The sequence below is a fragment of the Euwallacea fornicatus genome, chromosome 21 (genome assembly GCF_040115645.1).
Source record: "Euwallacea fornicatus isolate EFF26 chromosome 21, ASM4011564v1, whole genome shotgun sequence".
Taxonomy (NCBI): Eukaryota; Metazoa; Arthropoda; class Insecta; order Coleoptera; family Curculionidae; genus Euwallacea; species Euwallacea fornicatus.
The window spans coordinates 1,223,937-1,247,418 of record NC_089561.1 but is presented as its reverse complement, the minus strand read 5'-3'; the positions used below and the strand labels follow the sequence as shown (position 1 = coordinate 1,247,418).

General features: G+C 40.2%; 1 protein-coding gene and 1 long non-coding RNA gene across 12 annotated transcripts in view; one reads left to right on the top strand and one right to left on the bottom strand.

Annotated features, from left to right (window-relative positions):
- The window catches only part of LOC136345992 (uncharacterized), a 151,464-nt gene extending 145,957 nt beyond the window's left edge, over positions 1 to 5,507 (bottom strand). For all 3 annotated transcript variants that reach the window (XR_010733232.1, XR_010733233.1, XR_010733234.1), the window contains exon 1: positions 5,198 to 5,507. This is a non-coding gene — a long non-coding RNA (uncharacterized lncRNA). The remainder of the gene's footprint in view (positions 1 to 5,197) is intronic.
- The window catches only part of Antp (Antennapedia), a 123,497-nt gene that overhangs the window by 5,679 nt on the left and 94,336 nt on the right, over positions 1 to 23,482 (top strand). For 4 of the 9 annotated variants that reach the window (XM_066294789.1, XM_066294802.1, XM_066294787.1 and 1 more), the window contains exon 1: positions 22,020 to 22,284. The exons of the other annotated variants lie outside the window; for them this stretch is intronic. The gene's annotated coding sequence lies outside the window, so the exon portion shown is untranslated. Of the gene's footprint in view, positions 1 to 22,019; positions 22,285 to 23,482 lie in introns of those variants that run through there. 9 annotated transcript variants of the gene reach the window in all.

Below are 23,482 nucleotides of genomic sequence, written 5' to 3'. Positions count from 1 at the left end.
CTGTCATTTTCATCGGCGGTTGTTGTAACCACGGAAAGACCATCCATCCCGATTTTCCGGAGGGTGCACAACGTGCGACTCGGGCCCCGGCCCGATGGCCCAAAAAACAAACGTTAAAATCGAAGCAATATTCGTGCAAAGCTTCGGGATGTAAATAAAGATTTAGCCTCGCTACCTCTTAAAAATCCGGAGCGGTAAATAATAAAAAGAGATAAATTCCAGGGGCAAATCCCTGGTAATAAATACTGCAGACGGTTAGTAAAATCCTCGGCTGCCTTTGTAAATGAATGCAGAGCAAATAGTCTAATTGAGAGTCCCCCGGTTGTCCACGTGACTCTCCGGGACCCATGTGTGAGTGCGGACTCTAGTAAATTACCAACTCTCCAATACCTTTAGCTATATTGAGAGAATTTATTGGGAGGCTTTTTCCTGCAAGAGCCGAAATCCGGCCCTGGTCTTGCTTAATTTTACTCGCGCTGGTCATTTTTTCGTCGCTGGGGTCCGAAGCTGAAACCAAAAACAAAAACCTCACTGACATCGGTACTGTCAAGTGAACCCACGTTATGTATCCTACCCAAAAGCCTGCCTGGTTTTTGTTGTTCCATCTTCTGCGAAACACCATGGGTTTGGCGCTTGACCATATTTCTTATGGCTGACTCAAATCTTTGAACTACGGGACTTGAGTTAAGTGCACGTGCTTTCCCTCCTATTTAGGTTGGAATACCGGCAATTATTAACTTGTCATAAAGCCGCGATTCCGCACCTTAAATCGATTTCTTGTAGCCGTCCCATACATGCATTTATTCAAATTAAAAATGTCGGTTTACCAGCTACCTGTCTCGATATAAATTGCCTCTTTAAATCAAACGGTCATATCTTCTTGTCAATTTATAGGGTTTGTTTTAATTAACTTTTCACTTCATGATTATTTATTGGGGGTGTTCTGAAGATGCTGGGCACGTCAGTGGGGCACTCAGCATCCAGCTACTTACACTATAATCCCTTTTATAATGAGTTTCAACTTTAAGATGTATAAGAAAAGTTTGCAAGAAAACTTCTTGAGGTTGTTACTCATTCTAGCACAGAACTGTTTCCTACCACTGAACCCCATCAGCTTCCGATTTCGCTCCGCAAGGCAGCCCCCATTACTCACACCTCTGACACGACTCTACTCATAATTTTCGGCGAATACACGGGAGGATGCTCGGCTCAGTACATTCACCAGCTCCACTATGTTTCCAGTTACTAATTGCTCATATCTGATACGTATTTATAGCTCGCAATTATGGCAGAGCTTCAAGTTGCCGTAGCTGAACTTCCTCGCCGTAAACGAACATATTCAGCAACTTTCTTGCGTCTCAGTGTCATGTAGGTATTTCATTACCGGCCTAATTTACTGCCTTCTATTATTTAGTGGAAACTTGGAGATATTGCTTTCCACGTTTAAATTAAGTTGGAGGAGAGCTGATTTACGGCTCGAGCTGAGAGCTACGTCTTAAGTTGAGAGGATACAAAACTTGATATAAAACCATTCATAAATTAGCAAAAAAGCTTGCAGGAATGCAAAAATAGCAAATATGCGGATCCCGGTTATAAATCTGAAATGATGAAATATGAAGATTTGTATATTTGCTATGGCTGACACTTTGGTAAAATATGCCTGAAACTCTTTCAGGGAAGCTGAAATATTCAAAGGGGGGTTTCGGAGTTTATGCATGTAGGTGTTAGATTTATGGACATTGTTGTGCATTTTCATACAAGTGCCAACAGCTTATGTGAAATATTACGTATGTGCGACGTAGCCTTAGCGGCAATGGCTAGTTTTCCAGCTATTGGGCCCTGAAATAAGCCTAAAAATAGGTTAAAATTATTCAGACATGTTAATCAAGAGTTGACACAAAGAAACCTCATTCATATTCAAGGAATTTCGCGTGCTTTTACCACTCCGATTTACGTGACGACTCGAAAAAAATATACGCAACATTGGGCCAACACGATACGATTTTCATGAAAAAGCCACCGTTGTTATCTAAGTTAGAATAATAATATAATAATAACGGTGTTGACGTATTTTTGTTGTTGTGGTTGGTTTTAACGGTGCTCGTTTGTTACAGGTAAGAAGCTTATCAGTATGCGGAGCTTTGACTTGGTCGAGGCACATGCGACTGAAAGAAATTGAAAGCACCACTTAGAGGTAAGGAAAGTTTGAGAGAGAGTTTCCCATGTTAAGGCACGTTTTCGGAATTTCTGTTGAGTTAATATTGTTTCGAGTCCAAGTGGTCACGGCGCGACCAGTTTGAGTGTGCTTTGACGCTGGACATCTATGAGTGAAACGCACTGCAAGAAATCCTTGCGAAATCATTCATTTTGGATCGATCCCGATTGCTCCCCGATCCCTGAAATATCTATGGATAAAACCGTCCAAAATATGCCATGATTAAAACTTCGACATTTGCTCTGAGCAGTTTCTCGTTATTTGAGGTCCTAAGGCCTTGGAAATGCAGTTCGATGCACCATTACTTTAGAGGTATGTACTTTGAGAACCGCGAAAATAGGTATGAAAGAGACCCCGCTTCTTAGAATCCCTTAACTGGGTTTGTGTCGGCCTTTAGAGCGGATTCTTTTGATGGTGCATACATATATATATATATAATTTTTTCACGGAAATTCACAAATTCCCCGAGATATCGAGGCTTCAAATTAAAGGCGAACGGAAAGCTGGCACCTTTCCCCTTTCTCCTCTTTTGAAACTTCCAGAGAAACTGCGAAGCGCTTCGCTCCAATCGACTAAACACCCCAGCTGCCCCAATGGGTGATTCCACACCGTTCGAAAATCAAATTTTCACTTTTCTTTTGTGACGTCAAAGGGACGTATATTCGTTCTCTTTCCGCGTGAGCGCGCATCGGTCGAACCATTCTGACGTCACCATCAGGAACCCACTCTCCAAGTCTGGCCCCTGGCGGTACGAAAATCGGCACGCAATAAAATAAATTTCGCTAATAAATAATGTAGAATTATTTGTTTATGGATAGCACTTGGACTGGTTGGTTTACAAATTTGACGTCTCGATTCAGCCTGGTAAACCCAACAGAATGAAAGACCCGGCCTGCACCGTTACTCGGGAATATTGAAATCCGAAACCAAATCGATGTTTTGAATTGGCGGCCTTTAGAACCTGAACCGGAACCCAACCGAATTATATAAAGCTTTAAAATGGCTTTTTACAGTTATACCTTCACCTTGTGAATAAACAGATGATCGAAATTGTCCACCTTCGACAGTTTACGTTGGGATGGCGTCGAGACTATCAAAATATAGAGGGACTCTATGACATCAGAACGCGAATATACATCAATTTGCAGTTACAGATGGACAATGGCTCTCAAAAATATTCGAACAGCAAGCCTAGTTAATTAGATTTACCATTTAAAGTGGATATTTCAGAGAATCAATCAAAAAATATTCAATAACAATTTATTAGGTATTTTTTTCTATTGTAAAATGTTATTAATTTTCAAATGAAACCATCGAAATCTAAAGAAAATTATAGAATTGGAAAATTTTAGCATATTTTTATTCTCACAAAAATATTCGGACGCTGTTTGCCTGCCTGCAAAAGACCATTTTGTTTTCTATTCTCCATGATATATTCCATTTCCATTCATTTTTGTGTCATGAATCACTTTCATGCACGTCCACATAGTACATTATCAAATTGCAATTTATTATCACGTGCAAAAAGGGTCGTATCGCAAATAAGGAACACATTATTTTCGAAATTAGACAGTTAGTGATTTTCAGTTATGAAAAAGATCATTTATTCCGGAAAATAGGTGCTACGGCAAATCTAAATAAAAGCTCGGTAGGAGACGTAATGTCGAAGTATAAAAATGAAGATAGAATTATGCCATTGAAGCAATCAGGCCCTTCACGGATTCTCAACGAACAAGATTACCGACTTATGATGTGATAAGTGTGAGAAAACCCTAAAATAAGTGTCCCCAAGTTGCAAATGGAAATGGAGAAATTTCATGGAAAGAAAGTGTCAACGGGGACCATTCGAATTTGTAGTCGTGATCGCTGTTTCCACGTTCGTGTAGCCAGGAAAAAGCTCTGGTTAAGTAACAAAAATCAAAAGTTCTATTTGAATTTGCCGCTGAGCACAATTCTATGGATGACGACTTATGGAATGACGTAATATTTTGTGCCGAATCTAAATTTAACATTTGCTGGGTCCGATGGTAGGCAAATGGTCTGGAGAAAAGCAAATGAGCAAAAGCAAAAAAACTGAGCTAAATAACAACAATTTATGTCTCACTATTAAACACGGAGGAGATGCACTAATGGTTTGAGGGTACATATCCTCGCACGACGTGGGTGAATTGGGTTTTTATTGAGGGAATAATGGTTAAGATATATTCTTGTCAACGTGTTAAAGCAAAATCTTGAAACCAGGGTTGAGAAAACGGGATTACTGGATCGATTTAAATTTTACCATTACAATGATCCTAAGCAAGGTGCTGGAACGGTGAAAGAATGGTTGTTTTATAATTGAGTAAATGTGAAAAAAACACCACCGCAACCCCCGAATATCAACCCTATTGAGAACGCGTGGCACCAATTGACGTTCAAATTCCAGAAAATCAGTTTATAAACAAACATTCGAAAGAGTATTATTAACTGAAGAATGGCTTGAATTTTATGCACGAGTGGTAAAAAAATTCATTTCTTCCATGCCAAGCCGATTGCAAAGGGTTCGGAACCAAAATGGAGGTCATACGAAATATCAATTTTTAGTAGGATCGCAACTATTACCGGTTTTCGTTATGTTCAAGTGGGAATCCGAATATTTTTCGTGATCCACCCTATGTGCATCGGGAGTTTGAGTACCAGTAAGGAAGCTGCTCGATGCACCTTAGAGTACCTTCGCTTGGTGACTGGTGTTGACGGCTATACGGGGTGTTAGGAAAATAACTTTCGTAAATTTAACCAACCACTGAGAACATCATTTTGAACAAAAATGTCTCTTACAACAATTGGCAACGTCGCGTCGTGTTTGTTTCATTTCGATATCTTCCCAAAGAGCCGCACCAACCAGGTATGAATTTATACGCGGTTTTTCAAGCCCGATGTGTTTAACAGTTAAAATTTAAACATTACGTGATTCCTCGTTTATTATTTTAAAAAGCCACTTACCCTTAAATGATTGTCGTCCCCTCTAATTAGCACAAAACGTTGCGTTACACAGTTTACACCACCCACATCACAATCAAAAACATTCGAAATGTCCACCATTTGAGTCCGTGCACGCACCACAGCGTTTTAACCAATTTTCCCGGACGCGATGGAAAATTTCGTTTTTCAAGTTTGAAGTTTCCTTTCTTGATAACGAGTAGTGTAAAAGCGCCCGGTTTCTTCGGAATTTTGTAGCTCCGTACCGCAACATCGAAGGAATCTCATGATATTCGCGTGAAGAATACATTTTCACGTAGATACTGCTGATAAGTCGGAATAAATTCTCGTACTAATTAAAAGGTCAGACCTTATCAGCTATCGGGCATTAAGGAATTGCAAAAAATAATCATAACAAAAATGAACGCCGTTTTCCCGGTCCCGTTCAGTGCGGCGTTGCCGCTTCGGTTTACATTTACCGCTCGAGTTGCATTATCAGTTATTAATTAAGTTTTAAATTGCTTTCAGCAATGTTATTACTGAATAATTCCTACTTCCTTTGTTGCACGTCAAACAATCAACATCTGCCAAACACATTTTTCATCGTTTTATTAAAATTTCAAGCTCACCAAAGCTTTTCGATTATCAAATAAAAAAATTTTTTTTTGGAAAAAACCGTTGGATTGCCGACCCCTGTTGTAAGGAAATTTTTTGTTCAGAAAGTTGTTCTTAATCGTTGATTAAATTTACGGAAGTTTTTTCCCCAACACCCCATGTTATGACAATAGGGGCCCTAATAAACCAAAAATATGGGGATATGCCACTATGCCTATCCGCGTTCTCAGCTGTCGCGCCAATGAATATGTGTCATTTTGACGTCACACCAACGTTGGACTGGAAAGTGCATTTAAATTATTTTGATTATGACTGACCGCCTCGTTGGCCGGTATCACACCGGACGCAAGAAAAATGAGTCGTAAGGGGCAGTGCAAAATTCAATTGCAGGGACAAAATAGCCATATTTGACCAACACTTCCAGTACACATTCTTATGCCCGTCCGTAACAGGTTTTATTCTATTTTTATTGCAAACCTGCTTTACCATCCCCCATTCAGCGGGTCAGAAAAGCGATAGTTGCATTGTGAGTAGTCGATATTTTACGTAGTAACGCTCAAAAGTTTCCATTTTGACACATTTTCGGTTTTTCTAGAAGATAATTGATGAGATTGTTTACATGTACACTTTAATCCTTTATCTACCTGAGGGGTAAAAACGAGCTAAATAAAGGAAGTCCTTGTTTAGTTAAAAGTTTTCGAAGTCCAAGTGCTAATTAAATTGTGCAAATGTTGAAAATTGAGTATCGTAGAGTGATAAATTAATTAGTCCTAGAAGGAGAATCGCCAAAAGAAGTAAAAGAAAAGATGGAAGTTATGTACGGTAATTGCTTCCCGCCCCACCTCACCGTGAAAAACTTTGGCAATGTCGTATGGAGATGATGCACGTCCAGGACGTCCTGTAGAAGTGTTGACTCCGGAAACTGTAACAACTGTAGAAGGAGAACTTGTTTCAGACACACGTTTGAAAGCGAAATAAATTGCAGTAAGATTAGAGCTTCCTAAAATCATAGTTTTGAGAGTTCTACATGAAGATCTTCATATGCATAAAGTTAGTGCCAGAGGAGCATCCAAACATTTTTCGACGAATCAAATGCAGCTGCGGACAATTTTTAGAACTTTGTAAAGAAAATCTAGACGAGTTTTTAAAGGCAATTGCGGCATGGGATGAAACCATGATCCTTCATTATGGCCCTCTGTCCAAAGGGGAACCAACGAAATGGCGGCGTCCCGGTGATACGCAGCCTACAAAAACAAAAGTCTCGCAGTCGACTAAAAAGGTCAGGGCTACGGTTTTTTGGCCCAGTGAGGAAACTCTTTTGATTGACTTCAAAGCGAGAAATGCCACAGTAAACAGGATTTATTATGTTCTCCATTTTACCCAAATTACGAGATCCAATCGAAGAAAAGCGAGACGGAAAGCTTCGTAAAGGGGCGCGAGTTTCCCGTGAAAACATTTCAGTTAACATGTCTGCGGCCGAGAAAGCTGTAATGCTCGGAAAACTGGACCGCTCATCCTATGGCCCCCATTGATTATTTTCTTTTCTCACAATTTAACGCTGACCTGCGCGGCAGGAAATTTTCCAGTAATGAGAAAGTCAACTCCGTAGTTTTGGAACGTTTTAACGATAAAACTTCAGATGATTTTTTAAAGGGCTGGAAGTGTTGGTTGATCGTCCTGGAAAGGCCATTGAGATATCAGGAGATAATATTGAAAACAAACAAAGTTTTATTCTGTCACCTTTAAAGATGTGTTGAGATGGACACTTTCGGGTCTCACTACGTGTATTGAGAGCCGGAAACAGAGAGCGCGGAGATCGTTTCGTGAAGGATGATCAATAGCGATCAACCCACCATTAAATTTCTACGAAGATTGAAACACTGATTTTTGACGGGAAAATGGTAAATTACGCACGAATCCTGATGGAAAACAACTCGACGTATCAAAACGCTCGGTCGAATTCGTACGGAAATATCGCAAGCAATATAACCATACAATATGCAGAGTCATATAAAGGTTGATTGATTTTAACTATGCGTCCCGTTTCCATCCCATATCCGTTCCGTACACATTACATTCAAATTTGATACTACACAATTGATAGGACTCGCATGCTGTAAGTCCGGAACGGAGAATTGTACACACACTCGAAACTGGATGCTGTATGCAGAGGTACATATGGATCAATTTGTTGATGCAATAATTTATGGATCCCTTGCGGAACAGATAAGGAATGGAAACGGAACACGTATGGTGAATATGAGCTTTTATTTGGAGATAAAGAGTTCTTGCAATTTCGTGTGAATTCTTATCCAATGCGATCGCCGTCTTTGGACTAATCTGACGAGAGACCCACAAAGCGCATTTGTCAGGAGAATCGTAGAAGAATCGGTCCCGCAACGAGACGTAATCAACCACCGCAGCTGGAAAATGCTCTATTTTTTCCTACAAAATGTGCTTGCGGCCCAGGCAGTAACGTAGAGAATTCGTTAAATCGTATTAAAAAAAAAATGCCATTTACATCCTTTTATTTTGTGGAAATAATTGAGAGTGTCGGTCCAAACTTGCCGAAATTCGCCTCTGAGCTTTCGCAAAAACTCCGGCACTTACCGATTCTGGAACAGAGTATTCCGTAAATCACGAATAAAGTTGATGAAACCACCGCGTTTCACGGCAATACACTCCGAGTTTCAATTACCTGCGCCATTCTTAACAAGTACGACACGAAACGTACCCGAATTCCTGCAGGGAACGCTCGTGTTTTCCAAAGGAAGATATCGATAACTAAATTGGCGCTTTTTTCCTCTTTTTTTTTTTTAAATTCGTTTTCGTTCGTCACGGATATCCGATGCGGCATTGAATACGTCGAACCGGAGGTGCGTACGATGATGGAAGAAACCCCATTACAACTTGGATGTTTTTGTCGGACGACTCAAGACTCACCTCGAATCTGCAGACAAAATCTGCCCTCAGGAGTTTGAGTCGTCCCCTTCTTTCACGTTATTTCGAGCCTCAACAGCGTTCCAAAATAATTCACACCTAAAGCGCTTCGCAATCGTGCCCTATAAGTCATTGAGGTAGTGCAGCCTCTTTTCGTTCGGGAACTCTTCAGATCACTCCTTTTTTCCCCCCACAGTTTGATTTGTCGATCTTAAATCGCCCCCTATTCCGAAACCGAGGTTAAAACACCCTCATTGAACATAACTTTCATTAGCTCAAATGAAGCACGCAAGAAGCATCACGAAGCTTGCGCTTACGGTTTACACTTCGCCTAAGAGAACCAGAAGTGCAACCGATCAATTCTAAATATCTTCAATGTTAGAAGTATTATCGCTGTTAACTTCAGCGATATCAAATTGCATTATTACTGGATGTGCTAGTGACTAATCTACCCACATGATGATGGGAAAGATACGCAGAGGAATTATTTGCAATGTAACACCCATACGGTAATAGATATGAATGGTTGCTGGATGATATACAGGTTAGTTCATATCTAATTAAATGTTGAGAAGCACCTTCTTGCGGCTCTATATAACGTGAAAAAATTCAAAAATCGGGGCTTCTGCAAATTTATTTCGCATTATCTGTTTTTTCTCGCCCTCCGTCTTCGAAGTTGCGGGGCTTTTTCAGGGGACATAATTCAAAGACCGGGTGCATATCCAACTTTAGATTGTATAAAGTATAATGTACAAAGAAACCTTAATGTAAAATCGATGGAACACCATTACGGCCGCCGGCTCCACTTCTTAGGGCGCTAAATCATTCAGACAGACCGAGTTTCCCTTCTAACTTATTTAGGAAACTTCTTTGGGTGTTTAGCGCTCAAGAAATTAGATTTGTGTTGGGAGATTTTGACTGAAGCCCTCTCTGTCGGGTCTCATCTTGCAATGCGGAAAAACGTTTCTTATATACAAGCTGACGATATTAAATTTTCCGACCTTCTGCTTACGTGATCTATTGGTTTAAGAAGTGTGGTTTTTGCCCCCATAACGCTGCTGTGTCATCTTGGCGATATGTCTCTTTGTTGAGGTCGTCTGGAGATCTGCAATATTGGCGCGAACACGCCTTAAACCCATAATAAATTATTATTCTTTGGGCAAACAGTGCAAATCGTCTTTAATTGAAGAATTTTACAAATAATACCGTAAATTTAGCAAAAGTAGCAGCTTAGCGTAATTTATAATATGTACTCGGGGCTTAACAAGAACGCGAAATTTATTATTCTGTTTATTTTAATAATTAATTGCGATCGGTGTAACGGCGCAAGAAAATAATTAAATCAAGAGTTTAATTAGGGATGGTCTAACGCTAAATCTAAACATATCATCTCTCTGCATTATTGTTTCCGTATATTCGCAATACGCATTTGCATGCATATTTAATCCGTTTTTGATTCCAGTCTGACAATTTAATTTCATGTTAACTCCAATTTTAATTTAGTGACTCTCTATTTCATTCCAATTATAGGTCGGGTTTAATAAATTGGAAAATTTGAATATCTCAAAAACCGCGCGAGATTCATAGGGGAGAGCTGGTGGTTTCGGAATGTTCTTCAATTACAGTCTAGATCACAACTCATGGCATACGTAGAGGGCTTAGTAAAACTCCGGCACTCAAATTTTAATTTGAATGAGCCGGCTCGTAAATCGTGCCTGAAGAATATAATGGCCGCTCGGAGCGTTGCTCCATTTCAGTGGCCGAATTTGCATAGTTTATTGCTGGTTATTGCTCGCGGTATTTACTGCATTCGTATATTGGGGAAGGAATTAGTGTTCAACTTAAAATCCGATGAGCTCACTTAGATGGGCGATATCCAGCCTGGCTCAATGCAGTACTGACTACAGTGCCTCGGGGCGAGACCCGAGCAGTTGCCCGTACAAGGGTCTCGGGAACGGCGAGAGGCCCGAATTCGGGCCCAGCCGCAGTTTTTCCACGACACTCAATTTTCGTCCCGCCTCTTCGGTCCGAGTCCGAGCTGCAGTCCACCCCTGTCCAGTTTTCATCAAATGCGGCATTTTGTCGGCACTTACTACGGAACGCGTGTCTTCCGTCCAGCAGCCCTGGCCAAGTGGCTCCATAAATCCAGAGGCTTCCGAAAAGAAGTCTTGCTCCCTTGTAATTAGATATAAGGGTTTGCCAGTAAACTAATTTTCTTTTGTGGGAAATTTATACGGACTCGTGCAGTAAGACAAATGGGTTAATATCCAAAAAGGAAGTCGAATACAATGCCTGTAGATGCCGGGGATCACGGCGGATGGAATTTTTCATAAAAGTCCTTTAATGAATTGGAATTCTTCTCCAATGCACATCTGTGCGAAAAATACGCCTGGAAACCTTGACATTGCCCAGTAACACAGATATATGGGCATGCATGGGTCGAGAATTGATTTTCATGAGGCATGTCGCTTATTGTTGCTGTGTCTTAGCCGATGAAGAGCACGTCTCCCTTGAGTTTGGAGTACTCGCAGCGAAAGTGCCATGAAAAATGCATGAAATGAATATAAATTTTGTCTGGTATTGCTGCACAATCCGATACGAGGTATCTAAAACGGAAATCTGAGCTAAATTAAGCGCATTGAATAAAATATTTCACGTCCAAGCTCTCTTCAATTCCAGAGAGATTAAGTTGCTAAATCTATATGATTATGAAGAAATACAACTGGTTCGTGTTTGTGTGCCGCCATATGTTATTCAAAATTCGCTAAAAATAAGGGAAAACAATTTCCTCCCGGCGGCAGACAACTGATCGATCATCAGCAGTGGTGCCTTCAATGGCCAATTACCTCTTCTAATTAAAACATTTGCCGGTTTTTTGCTAATGCCCTTATTAGATCTTACGTACAAATGGGAGCAGTTATGCGGTTGCATTTTTATCCTGCACTCAACAAGCCTTGTCGATTAATTAATAACTTAATAAGACATCTCATCGCAACCGATTCGGTCTACTACACCTCTGGTTTTTAAACACACTTTGTGATTAAATACATGTTAAGGGCATAAATTAGTGAACTGCAGGGAAAGGAAATACAAAAATAAATCTCCGCCGATTCGGGGGATTTCCTGATAAAGGATTTCGTGAGGAAAAAATGGCGACAGCTTGAGGGTCCCCCGCTCCAAACTTTGTGGCGCCCCAGATAAGAGGGTTTCGTGGAGATAAACAAATGAAGAATAGAAGCTCTAATGTGATTTAATGAAGAAAGAAAAAGAGGTGATTCTGGGGAATCTACAATGTGCCCTGACCTCACTTACTCATATAATTTAAATGATGAATGGCCATTATATTAACCCGATACAATCGCAATTGATTTACGAGGCTTAACAATACGTGTCTTGTCCGCATTGCTTGGTAAATATTTAAATAAATAGAGGTCTTCACACTCTGTTGCTAAACAATAAGAGATAAATAGATGGCTGTTTACGCTAATCTGTAACTGCGTTTAATTAATTTAGTAGATAATCACGGTAATGGAGAACGTTTATTAAACTCACCTTCGGCCTGGTTCACCTTGAGATTTTTCTTCTTTGGAGGGTATCCGCTTTCCTCCTGCAGGATTGTCGATAAGCGTTCTCTAAACGTCCAATAACACACTTTGGCATTCCCCGACACGCTATTTGTGTAACTTCTAAAATAGCGTGATCGATGATCGTCAAAAGATTGATCGTCTCTCCATTCCGAGTGCAACTCGCATACGTGTTTGTCGTTATTTATTGTCCGAAATGGCTAAAATATGGCGCCAGTAATTTTATAAACCGTCAGGGCGCATTATTCTGCACGAGCCATTTGTTTTTGTAAGTTCAAAAATAAATTTCCAAACCGACATGGAAATAGTGGAAAGTTTTTTCCGGATGTCAAAAGCGATTTGTTTCGGGGATGAATTTTTCTATGTGAATAAAATTACTCTTTATTGGATTTTTATGGAAATTGTCTCTTCTAGCAGCTTCGAAACAGTCCAGATAAACACTCGTATACGTCTGCACATCGCAATTTATTAAAACCTTTTTGCATGTACAAAGCAAATAAATAATTAAAACATACACAATTGTAACATATTTGTTAATCCCATCCGGTGACCGTATTTCATATTAAAAATATAACGTTTTAAATATTATTTATGGCCCAGTCACGTAGGTTTGTTATACGAATTTTCTATAATTAAACAATTGGTCATTGTTTTAAGCCGCTAATTTATATTTAGCATTACATACCGTAATTTTGTTTGTTGTTATTTTTGAAAACCATGCACATTTCGGCCACAAATCAGTGCGGCGTTACCGGTCCTGACCTGCGTCGCTCCTAGAGAAATGCCGCCTTAAGGACGAGCTCGTCAGATAATATACCAGGCGTTTTAACAGAAAGGTCCTAACAACCTCGTTTCTGGTTTGTTAAACTAACCTCTCGAGATAAACAACAAAATGTGCCATTAGTTTACGAATAGAAAGTTTGATTTCTGTAGTTAAGTTCGTTTTATATGATGATTTATGATTACCCCACTTACATATGTCATGAGCTTCAGATCAAAAAACTAACGAAGTTGCGATGCAGGCGCTACAGGGTGATTCACGACGCAACGGACGCAGACCAGGTGCGTGCAGGGGACCTGAAAGTATGTCGATTTTTCACATGAAGTTTTTTCTGACACCCGCAGTTGCTGCAATGTCGGCTTCAGAAGACGAATAACATTTTTTTTTAATCTCCTATTTCCGGAAAACCTTAACCTAGAACAACCAAATTTGCGAAATGTTCTTGTTCCGTTGACGTCTTCATTTGCTGAAAATCTGAAGTGGCCGAAAGCTCAACAAGGGGTGGTTAAGGGGTGGGTAACGCGTTAAATTGTACGAGTTTTTTTTATCCCTAACCGAATTAGCAACTGAGGCTTGACAGTGTGATAGTAAATTTAATTTTATATCTTTTCGTCCTCTCGCGCACTCTTCGAGAAATCGTTCGCCATCGAGGAAAAATGTTTTTCGATTTGGTATCGAGACCAACCAATTTGGGCAAAGGGAAATTGTGGGCTTCAGAGACCGGGAGCACTGCTAAACTGTTCTGTCGCGATGGTATGACTGTTGTCAGATCTGACGTCATTCAGATTTGTGCGGTTCACAAGCTTGAAGATTTCCGCTCGGGAGTGGAAAAATTCACGCACCTTCTGTTTGGTTGTTGTCAGAGGTTGTCTCCTTTGTCACGGCATTATTTAATGGTTCATTTCAAACAGTTCTCCAGAAGCCCTGTGTCGGCAGCAGCAATCTTCGTCGTTTTGCAGCTTTGACGTCTCCTTTATTGGAAAATCAGTAAGCATGTTTCTCCAATAACGATAACAATTAAGATCATAAGAGCCATTATCATTTGTCCGAAGCGTCAAATAAAGCCACCACTTAAGAATATAACTAAATGTATTGGCAATTTATTAACCTAAAGCAATAAAAACGACGTTAAAACAATTTATGTTGCTGGCAATCTGATCGTGGCTGCCATTTGTGCATCGCTAAGTTTGATTAATGGCGATAACCCCATTTGACACAGCTTGAGGTGCGTTTCTTCGTAATTTAAGCAATAACTATATCTTACCTTCCGAGCATTAGCGGCCATTTGCTGTTCTTGAAACATAAAAAAACCAAATCATTATGGATGTTTTTCGACACTCCATAAATTACAGTAGCAAACAGACATAAGCGTTTTGGCTTTCCCATGTTATTTATCACAGATTTTTCGAGTGTCGCCCGTTTTGGGATGGTGCCAGGTTCCATGTTCCAGTTGTCACCAAGGAACCGCCTCGAGATTTATTTGATGGCTCCAGCGTCCAAAGCTTAAAATGAAAACATCAAACTGCGATTGTACGACTTAACGAGTAATTCTTTGAAGATACGTCGAACGAAAGAAGAAAGAAGAAGGTTATCTCAATCGCCCAGAGCAAATTGCGTCGAGAAAGCTCGCATTGTAGACGATGCATGTAATCAATGTAAAGGCGTATGGTCAGCATGCGGTTTAAATTTATAGACTGGACACTGGGTCCGATTGAACAGACCGCTATAATACGGTGTTTCTTTGATACCACAAGTGTGGTTTGTCTTGAAACAATGCGATTAAGCTATTGCGCAACTTTCCCTCTACGTCGAGGAATTTTCTTCAGCCTTTTTGGCATCAACTCGTAACCTAAAAATAGAGCCTCTCGTTTGCGACGGGTAGTTTTTACCTTGCGTTTTCACTGTGGAACAAGGCCAAGTATTTATTTTGAAGAAAAGCCGCCATCATCAACAAGGAAAGGTGTTTCAGACGCATGGCGGTGCTAAGAATACGCCGCCTGGCCATTTCACCTGCCATTTCAAAGGCGCCGCGTTTCGTGTCATATGCCTGACGGTGCCAAGAACGGTTCGGTTTGAGTTCGAATACTGCCAAGAGGTTTGTTTTAATTGGGTTCCCTACCAGGACCGTTTTACGAATTAGGTTGAAAATGATGCCCCTAGCAAACGGATCCCATCGTCTACCCCCCGTGGGGGTGAATGGGTGGAATGTCGCTGCGCGTGCGCAAACGATGGACAGACACGTTATTGGTCTGTGTGTGCGACTCTGTATTATCTTCGATTCGGCTACTGATCCTGTACAAAGAGATATCTAGTGGCTGTAGAGGTAAATTTGCCAAATCATTGTCGCCCTGAGCAACGTCTGAGTTCTCACAGCTTCTTTGCTACGCAAATTTTCTCTCGATATGAGGGACCACATTGATTTCTCCAGCATCACCGCATTAATTGCAAAAAAGATCTCGACCTCGACTCGTCAAGAACGCCTCAAAGTCTTTATCGAGGATTCCACTACCGACATGCAATAAACAGACACATACTTTTGCATAATAATTTGTTCATATAGATTGACCTTCAGAGTCATCGTTGGAATATCTTCCAGACTCACGGCCGCAGCGTTTACCCATTATTTAATGCTTAGTTCCCTGGATAAAAGTGCATCCATGTCATGTAGCCGGACCTCGTTTCGTTTGTACGATAGAACCCAACTTGTTACACAAAACATCAAATTTCCCGTGGGGCACATAAATAGCTATTTTCTATGTTATAGTCTGTTGGCCACGTGTTTAATTACTGATGTAAATATCCTCCAGGTACACCTCTGATTTGTCAGCCGTATGCGCAATTTTGGAATGCTACAAAGAAAAGTTGAAGCCATGGAACGCATTGGCGTCCAAGTGAGTTTATGAAGTTCCGTAGGCTGCTTACTAGCGCCGTTGCGTCACTGATATAAGTACCTCACTGCGACGCCTCTGATTTTCGGTACTTCAGCGATTTCTTGGAAAAGGGCGCGTGTACCGCGGAATCGTGCCGGTCGAACACTGAAGGAAAGTGCTTCTTTCAGGTCTAATAAATTTATCGAATTCACAGGTTTCCCCGTAAAACGGCGTCACTAGAAGCTTTAACCGCCTTTTCCCTCACCTCTCTGGCATACATACAACAGTATCCCCTGTAAGACTCAGGGTTGTTTTGTAGCATAACCTACACGGCCGCAAACTATTCAAACTAAGAACAACTTTTGACGGGCAAATTCCCCGAAAACGGAGCTTTCCGCGGGAAAACAATCCCTTGAGTTTTCCCGGCTCTAGAAACACGTTTCCCTTATTTAGGAAGCCCAAATTTTAGGCCCAGAGCTAACGCCAAAGTGGTTTGGGAGATTACGTTTGTTAAATATAATGCCCCGGCCTCGGTAATCCAATTAAATTTATGCGCTGAGCTAGGATTGAGTCAGTCAGAGCGAGAACAGGATTTATATTTAAAAAAAATAAATTAAAAAAAAAAATCCCGAAAGCGATTGTGAATTGAGAACGTGTATATCACCTTTATCCCTGTCCCGATATAAAAACTAATTTTAAATGCTATCATCCAAATTGCCTGGATATCATCATATTTCTTTATTCGAAGTATCTTCGCCCCGGTTCGTGTACACTCACCCCCCGAGTCTCCAAAACTGGCGATACATCACTGGAAATTTATGGACGTAGATACGACAGGAAAATTGCAAGAATGGCGGGGTGATCTATCTTTGTTGGGAAAGACGAGGGTAGAAAAATAAGATAAAAACCCTTAGAATTTGTGTCTCGAGTGAGCGGAATCGCCCACTGTTCACTTTCAGATATACATTTTATACATATAGAGAGGATTTATTAAAGGGAGGAAATCTGATGGAGAAACAATGCACTTCAGCCAGGACAAACTGCCCTGCTTCCTCCATATACCATATAAAATATATTATAATGCATTTCATCACGAAGCGAAAATAGATAAAAACGTTTCCTTCCCCTTCCCCCTGCCGCTTTCTTGCCCTCAAACTTTTATAAGGACGTTAATTTCACTAGAAAGATAATGTAAAAATGTCGTCACTTCATAAAACATTTCTGCAGCAGTGTATTAAAAATGGAGGAGCATTAATCGGCTGGCAGTTTCTAAATGAAAGGATGTCGAGGGGTGTCGGTGCAAGAATAAGCCACTCTGGGGTGCTTTAAATTTATAGGGGTTATTATGGTGTCAGCCTGCCTCATATGGGTGAGGATGTTCGAGCTAATTAGTAATAGTGGTTGAGGAATTACTACTGCGATCTTTTCTACCCTTTTCTGCAAGGTTCAAGGGCAGTGGAAATCCCTACGAAACGCGGGGTCGTGGCAAACCTCAGGTTGGCCGAAGGACCTTGACCAGGGAGAGTTCACGTTAAAAGTTCCGTTCGTTCAAGCGTAAATTTTCACATATTCGCCCTGTGGAATTTGTCTGCCATAGTCGTTCAGTTTTTCTGCACAAATTAGCCATTAATTCCTAAAAAGTACCTGACCCCGACTCGTAAGAACACCTTACTTTTTCTAAGAATCAACTATCAACCTTTAGCTATTCAGGTACCTTATTGATACACCCAAAAAATACCCATGGTTCACCTTGAAAATTACCGTCATAATGTTGTCCGTACTTATTGCCGCAGCGTTACGCAATATTCAAGGATTTCTTAATAGAATTCGATAATTTATTACTTTAGTTACGTATCTCCAGCTTTGTTTATGAGAGAGTACTAAAAGGAAATATTATAACGTTTTCGAAATTAAGACAATAGAATTCTTATCGACCAAATGAAGCGACCGGGCTGGCCAAATTTTAAAGATTCCCAAAACTGGATTCCATAGGTTGGCAACCTTGAATATCGACCGGCGCAACCAGCTGGTTGTCCTCTTGTAAAAGATGGGACGCGGATATGAAAATATACGAGTCAAGGACTACCAGATTACGGCACAACCACGGGCAGACATATTCGCTCTGCCATGGGTCCTAATTCGTGCTTTATTCTCCTCCATTGCATTGATCAACGATCATAAATTCGGGCTGGGAAAAACAGGGTGACATTTCGATTAGCAACAGTGGTAACCGTACCTGAGCACTATAAAATTCAATTAATTTCGTATCAAAATATCAATGGCTGCTCCCATCCCAGTGTACGTGCTATGCATAATGTGTAAGCAATCACAGTTGGGGGATGGAAGGGAAAACCTGCCCCATCTGAACGGGAACAGCTGGGCTCAAAGGGGAAACGCAATTTGTCATTGTTTCATTTCGGAAGTTATATTAACTGAGACACATTTCGCTCTGCCCTTTTTTCAATTATTGGTTGCTCTTCTTCTTAGTCTACACATGCCACCACAAAATGAAACAGCCCTAGAGCTCGCTTTTCATTCTTAGTTTCTCGGCAAGTTGGAAGTTGCTAAGAATAAGCTGCAATTGGGCAATTACTCTTCTAAATGCCAACCAGCACTACTCGTAAATTATAAACTTCTCGGGTCCATTTTAAAATTAAAACGAGCACGACTCGTACAGAAGTTGCTCAAAGTTAAAATACATCAAAATCTTCCTTAATTATGTTCTTGCAGAACTTTGTTGTATATACGGCCACAAAACGAGGGCGGGTCGTCAAAGTTTACCAGTTTATAGGCGTATATACAATAAGGATACAGGGAATACACAGTAACGATACAGGGAGTACACGCTAAGGATTATGTTAAGAGTTCCCCTATTGAGGTTTGATATTATTAAAAGTTTCCTATCGCGAAGCCATTTTGAGCTTTGGCGCCGCCAGGTTCAACAACGAAATTCTCACGTTTGGGCACTCAACAGGAAATGCAGATCTTGAGTTTGTTGGAAAATTGCGACTGTACCGTGGTTTTGAGGATCTATAGGTTTACGCGAGATGCTTTATGACGAAATGGAGAATTTTGGAAGATGTTCATAGACCTTATTTCCAGCAAAAAAATCATAAATGAAGATGAATTTTCAGCGGTTCGGGCCCGACATTTCAAAATTCACAATCGAACGCAAAAGCTGTTCGTGGGGGACACGCAGGTCTATTTGCCCCTTGTGGGAACAACTAAGTATCGTTTGTGATCAATGGCGAGGGGATCGGAGCCCTGCAACACTTCCCCCTTCTCACTGCGCCTACGGAAGACAACCCATGAAAGCAAAAAAGCAACAGTTATCTCACAGCCATGTCTTATTCTTCTGCATCATTTTGAATGGTAATATCATTGGAAGCATTCACGTGAAAGTGTAAAATTTTACATATTAAACTTGAGAATAAATTTTAGTGTTAGCAATTTTCATAATTAATTTCGATATTGGTAAGCACATACATCACAAATTATGGCACTAGCAGCAGATATATGTATTACTTTAGCTCTAATACTTCATGTTCGATAATTTATGTTATGTATAAATTATACCTTGACGTGTTATTTTGTGATTAAAAAGATGAGGCTTGGCCATGGAGGCTAAAGATTTTTGCCCTGAAGTTATAGCATGAAGCGTGGAACATAAGTCTGGAATTTCTTTGATATTTGAAAAAATGTTCGGCGCATAATTTAATGAAATTTTTCGAATTGTCATAAGTAAATATGCGGAACCCGATGATAAAAAGCCTTTGGAATTTTTGTACGAAAAGAGCATCACCGGGGTTGAGTTTTTTTCCATAATGGAACACCCTATTTACACTTATGGATATGAGTATTACTCATTAAAGTCGTGCCAGTATTCTAGCTGTTCTTGTAAAGCTCACTGACACCAAGCAGTTAACAAGACGTTACCGAAACGTCAACAAGGGCGTTTAACCGACCCTTCGGTAAAGGGTAAATGTGATTCTCAGTTAGTTTTAACTCAAATTAGTGCGCCGTTCCACCGCTCCAACAACCCTTCCTGGCGTGTGAGGCGCTATTTTCCCTGAAAAAAACAGAAAAAAAGTGTGAATAATCCGCCTGAAGCAAATAGAACACACGTACTTATTTACATTAATTATTTTAGTACTAATTTAAACCTGTATATGTGTTAAAAATAATACTTTATTTTCATTAGAACGTTATTCATTCCGAGAGCACAGAGGCAGGGACTATTCGTTCTGAGGTAGGGTAAAGAAGGTCGGTAAATTACCGTAGAAATATATTCGATGGAGACGGAGAAGCCATCTTGAATTTAACCGTCCGCTTCAATGATGATCGAATGAGCGATTTGAATAAAAGTGACAGTTGGCATTTTTGACAGATAAAATTTTATTCACCGGTAGTTTACTGGTCAAACATTCGGACAAATAAAATATATTTTCTTGAGAGGTCTGCTCACAAGGGAGAATTACAGAGGTCCTTTATTATGTTATGTCGTGAGTGGATCCCCTCCAGGGGCAGAGTCCCGAATACTAAAAAAAAAACACCGGAATGCCTACTAATTGGTGTGGGTGCGAGGAAAAGTAGTGTTCTTTTTAGTGCTTTTCCATTCGATGTGACGCAACCCGAGTTCGGGGGATACCCGGCTCGTTCACCCACAATAAACGCGGTTTACCGCCTCTCGTTAATTACCAGCAATATTACCGTTCGCTGATTATTGTATGTGGTTCTGTTCTCTGTTGTACGATTGATGTAAATAATTTAAATAGCTAAAAAATGGTCTTCAAGTACGTCAACTATTTTCTCGCTTCGCCGATCTTCATGTAGTCTCGAGATTACTCGGTGTTTTAAAAAATGTATATACGACGCGCGTTTCATGGGGCCATTAGAACGCTCGTCCATTTCCTCGTAAACACGGTTTCGTACGTCAATGTGCTGTTAAGCTAACATTAAATACTAAAATTGCTATCATTCCGGTTGTACGCTGAGTAACGCTTCCCATATAATAACTAGGTGAGAAAATCGTCTTCGTTTCCGAATCGCCGACCTGAAACAATGACTGTCAGCAATCGACCGGCCATCGAGACACGACCAACAGCCCCGAAAACCAGAAAGGCAAGTCGTGTGAACGCAGCCATTCTTAATTGGCGCCTATTTAGCGGCCTCTCGCTTAATTAACATTACCGAAACTTTTTGAAATCTTTCCCGAAAGTAATTTAGTGATTTACAACCAACCATCATTTACATATTAGAGATCGTTGACTTTTTTTAATAAACGTATTTCCTATTTAATTACCATACGATATTCAAATTCAGAGCTCGTTATTTTACCTATTTATCTAGTTTACATGTTGGGCCCCTTTCTGTAAATCATCTTATCTACGTAGGTTTTTTCACGGGAACGAAAAATGTCCCTCGATTTATGTATTTAAATGAGGTGGGACCGTTGAGTGGATTCCGATTCGATTAATCTTAATGATGACGGTTCTGTTCTGTGCCATAATAACTAACGTAAATGTTGGGAAATAAATTTCTTCGTAATATATTATTATCTGAACTGCAACGCGAAGGAAGACAATATTACTGTAAAAATCCCAAAAGAGATTTCAGCCACTTAAGCGCCCCAAATACCTAATTGCATCCCAAACCCACTTCCTCTTCCATCGTCGGTAACACACCGCCCATAATCACCGTCCAAACAACTGCAACAATAAGGATAATTTACCTAATTCTGTCCCATTATCAGGTACCATCGGGCACGCCGACGGCACCAACGCAGGTAAAAGAACCTCGAAATTAAACCGTAACACCCCCGGTAGGTATCTCCGAAATACGATGAGTTACGAGCTCAAAACCGTTCATTGGCCCCCCACCCCTTCCATGCGTACGTCCTTTGCCCCCCTCCACCCCTCGGAGCTTTTGTGTCCTGCAACCATGCGGCGTGCTTAACATGCTTATCCCTAATGCCAAAGCCCCTGAGCTTATGCAATCCCCACTACTTTTCGTATATAGTGTCTATCGTGGCGCGCGGTAAAATCTCAAACGATTTAAATTAGTGGATGCTTGATTCACAAACAATAAACACGCTATTTATTGCTTTATTGCTGATTGCCTATCCGGGAGCTTTTGTCCATTTTTTTACTACAAGTTTATTGAATTTTACGGTGGTTCTGTTGCGGTACTACAAGTCGACTACCTATTTTTTCGATAGTTAAAAAAAAATAATTTTTTTAGTGTTTTTTTAGTGCTTCATTTAGTGTTTACAGTTCTAATTGATGTTTATTCGTGGTGCTAGCAGAGAAGGATAGTAGACATGTAAGTGGGCATTATTTTTTACGGCACGCTCTCAAGCAATTGAGGAGAAACTCGAAAGAAACCGTGATATACGCACGGACTAGAGTGACTTAAGTGATTTAATTAAGCTACGTCGATGCAGAAGGGCTTTAATGTTAATTTATTGAACTAATTAAACCATCTTTGTTCAACAATATGTTGGACTACGCTTGACTGGCCAACATTCAAAGCACTTATTGAACAGACGATTTATTTTCTGCGAGAAAACGTATGGAATTTTCGGTATTTGTGGGGAAGTCGAATTCCTAAAATTTAATTCAATTTTTACCTCATAGGCGTAAGGTAATTTTGAGAAGAGCAATGATTTTTCTTCGGCTTGAAGTTATTTGTTTTTTACTTTTATTAAACGATCTGTACGGTGCTGGTCATCAACGATCGCGTTCAAAAATTACATTTTTGAACAGTTAAAAGTTAAAAGTTAAAACAATTAAATTAACTCACTCTCTAGTTCGTGGCTCGATTCTGAGACAAAACGCCTTTCATTCCATTCACAGTACAGTTGATCAAGGTTCGGATTTTTAGTTTTTACTCAGAAGTGGGGACGATAAATCTGAAGAAAGTAATGAACTTACAAAATGGAAATTCATAAACAAACCTGCTCTGCGGCCATTCAATTGGTTGCAATTCATTACTACAGATATATAATTAAATTGGGCATAGTCACCCGATATTGCGTTTAATCGAGGAAATTAAGCGAAAAATTGGATTTGTTATCTACTAGTAGTGTTATTTATCTATTTATTTATTGCTCACTTCATATTCGTTGTACCTATGGGGCGAACGATATTATTGCCTTTTAGAGCAAATAATTGAACCGCGAGGGGAAAAAGACTAAGGAGAGGTGATATTGATATGTATCAATTAACCATCATGGGCGTAACTGAATTATATTTGAAGAGCTAATATGCCGTAACGTGTTGTTAATAACCAGTGGCGTACTGATTTTGTATTAAGAGTGGCAGAAATAGAGCGAAATGCAGAAATCCGTCATGATTAAAAAAAGCTCTCGGATCAGGCCCTCGGTTGAACGTTGGAGAAGAATTCGCCTGTAAGAGCTATTATTTTCGAAACCGATCCTGAGAAAACTGGACATAAAGCAGAAAAAAAACGACTGCCCTCGGAGCGGAGCTACGCCAATGAACTAAAAATTGAATTAAAT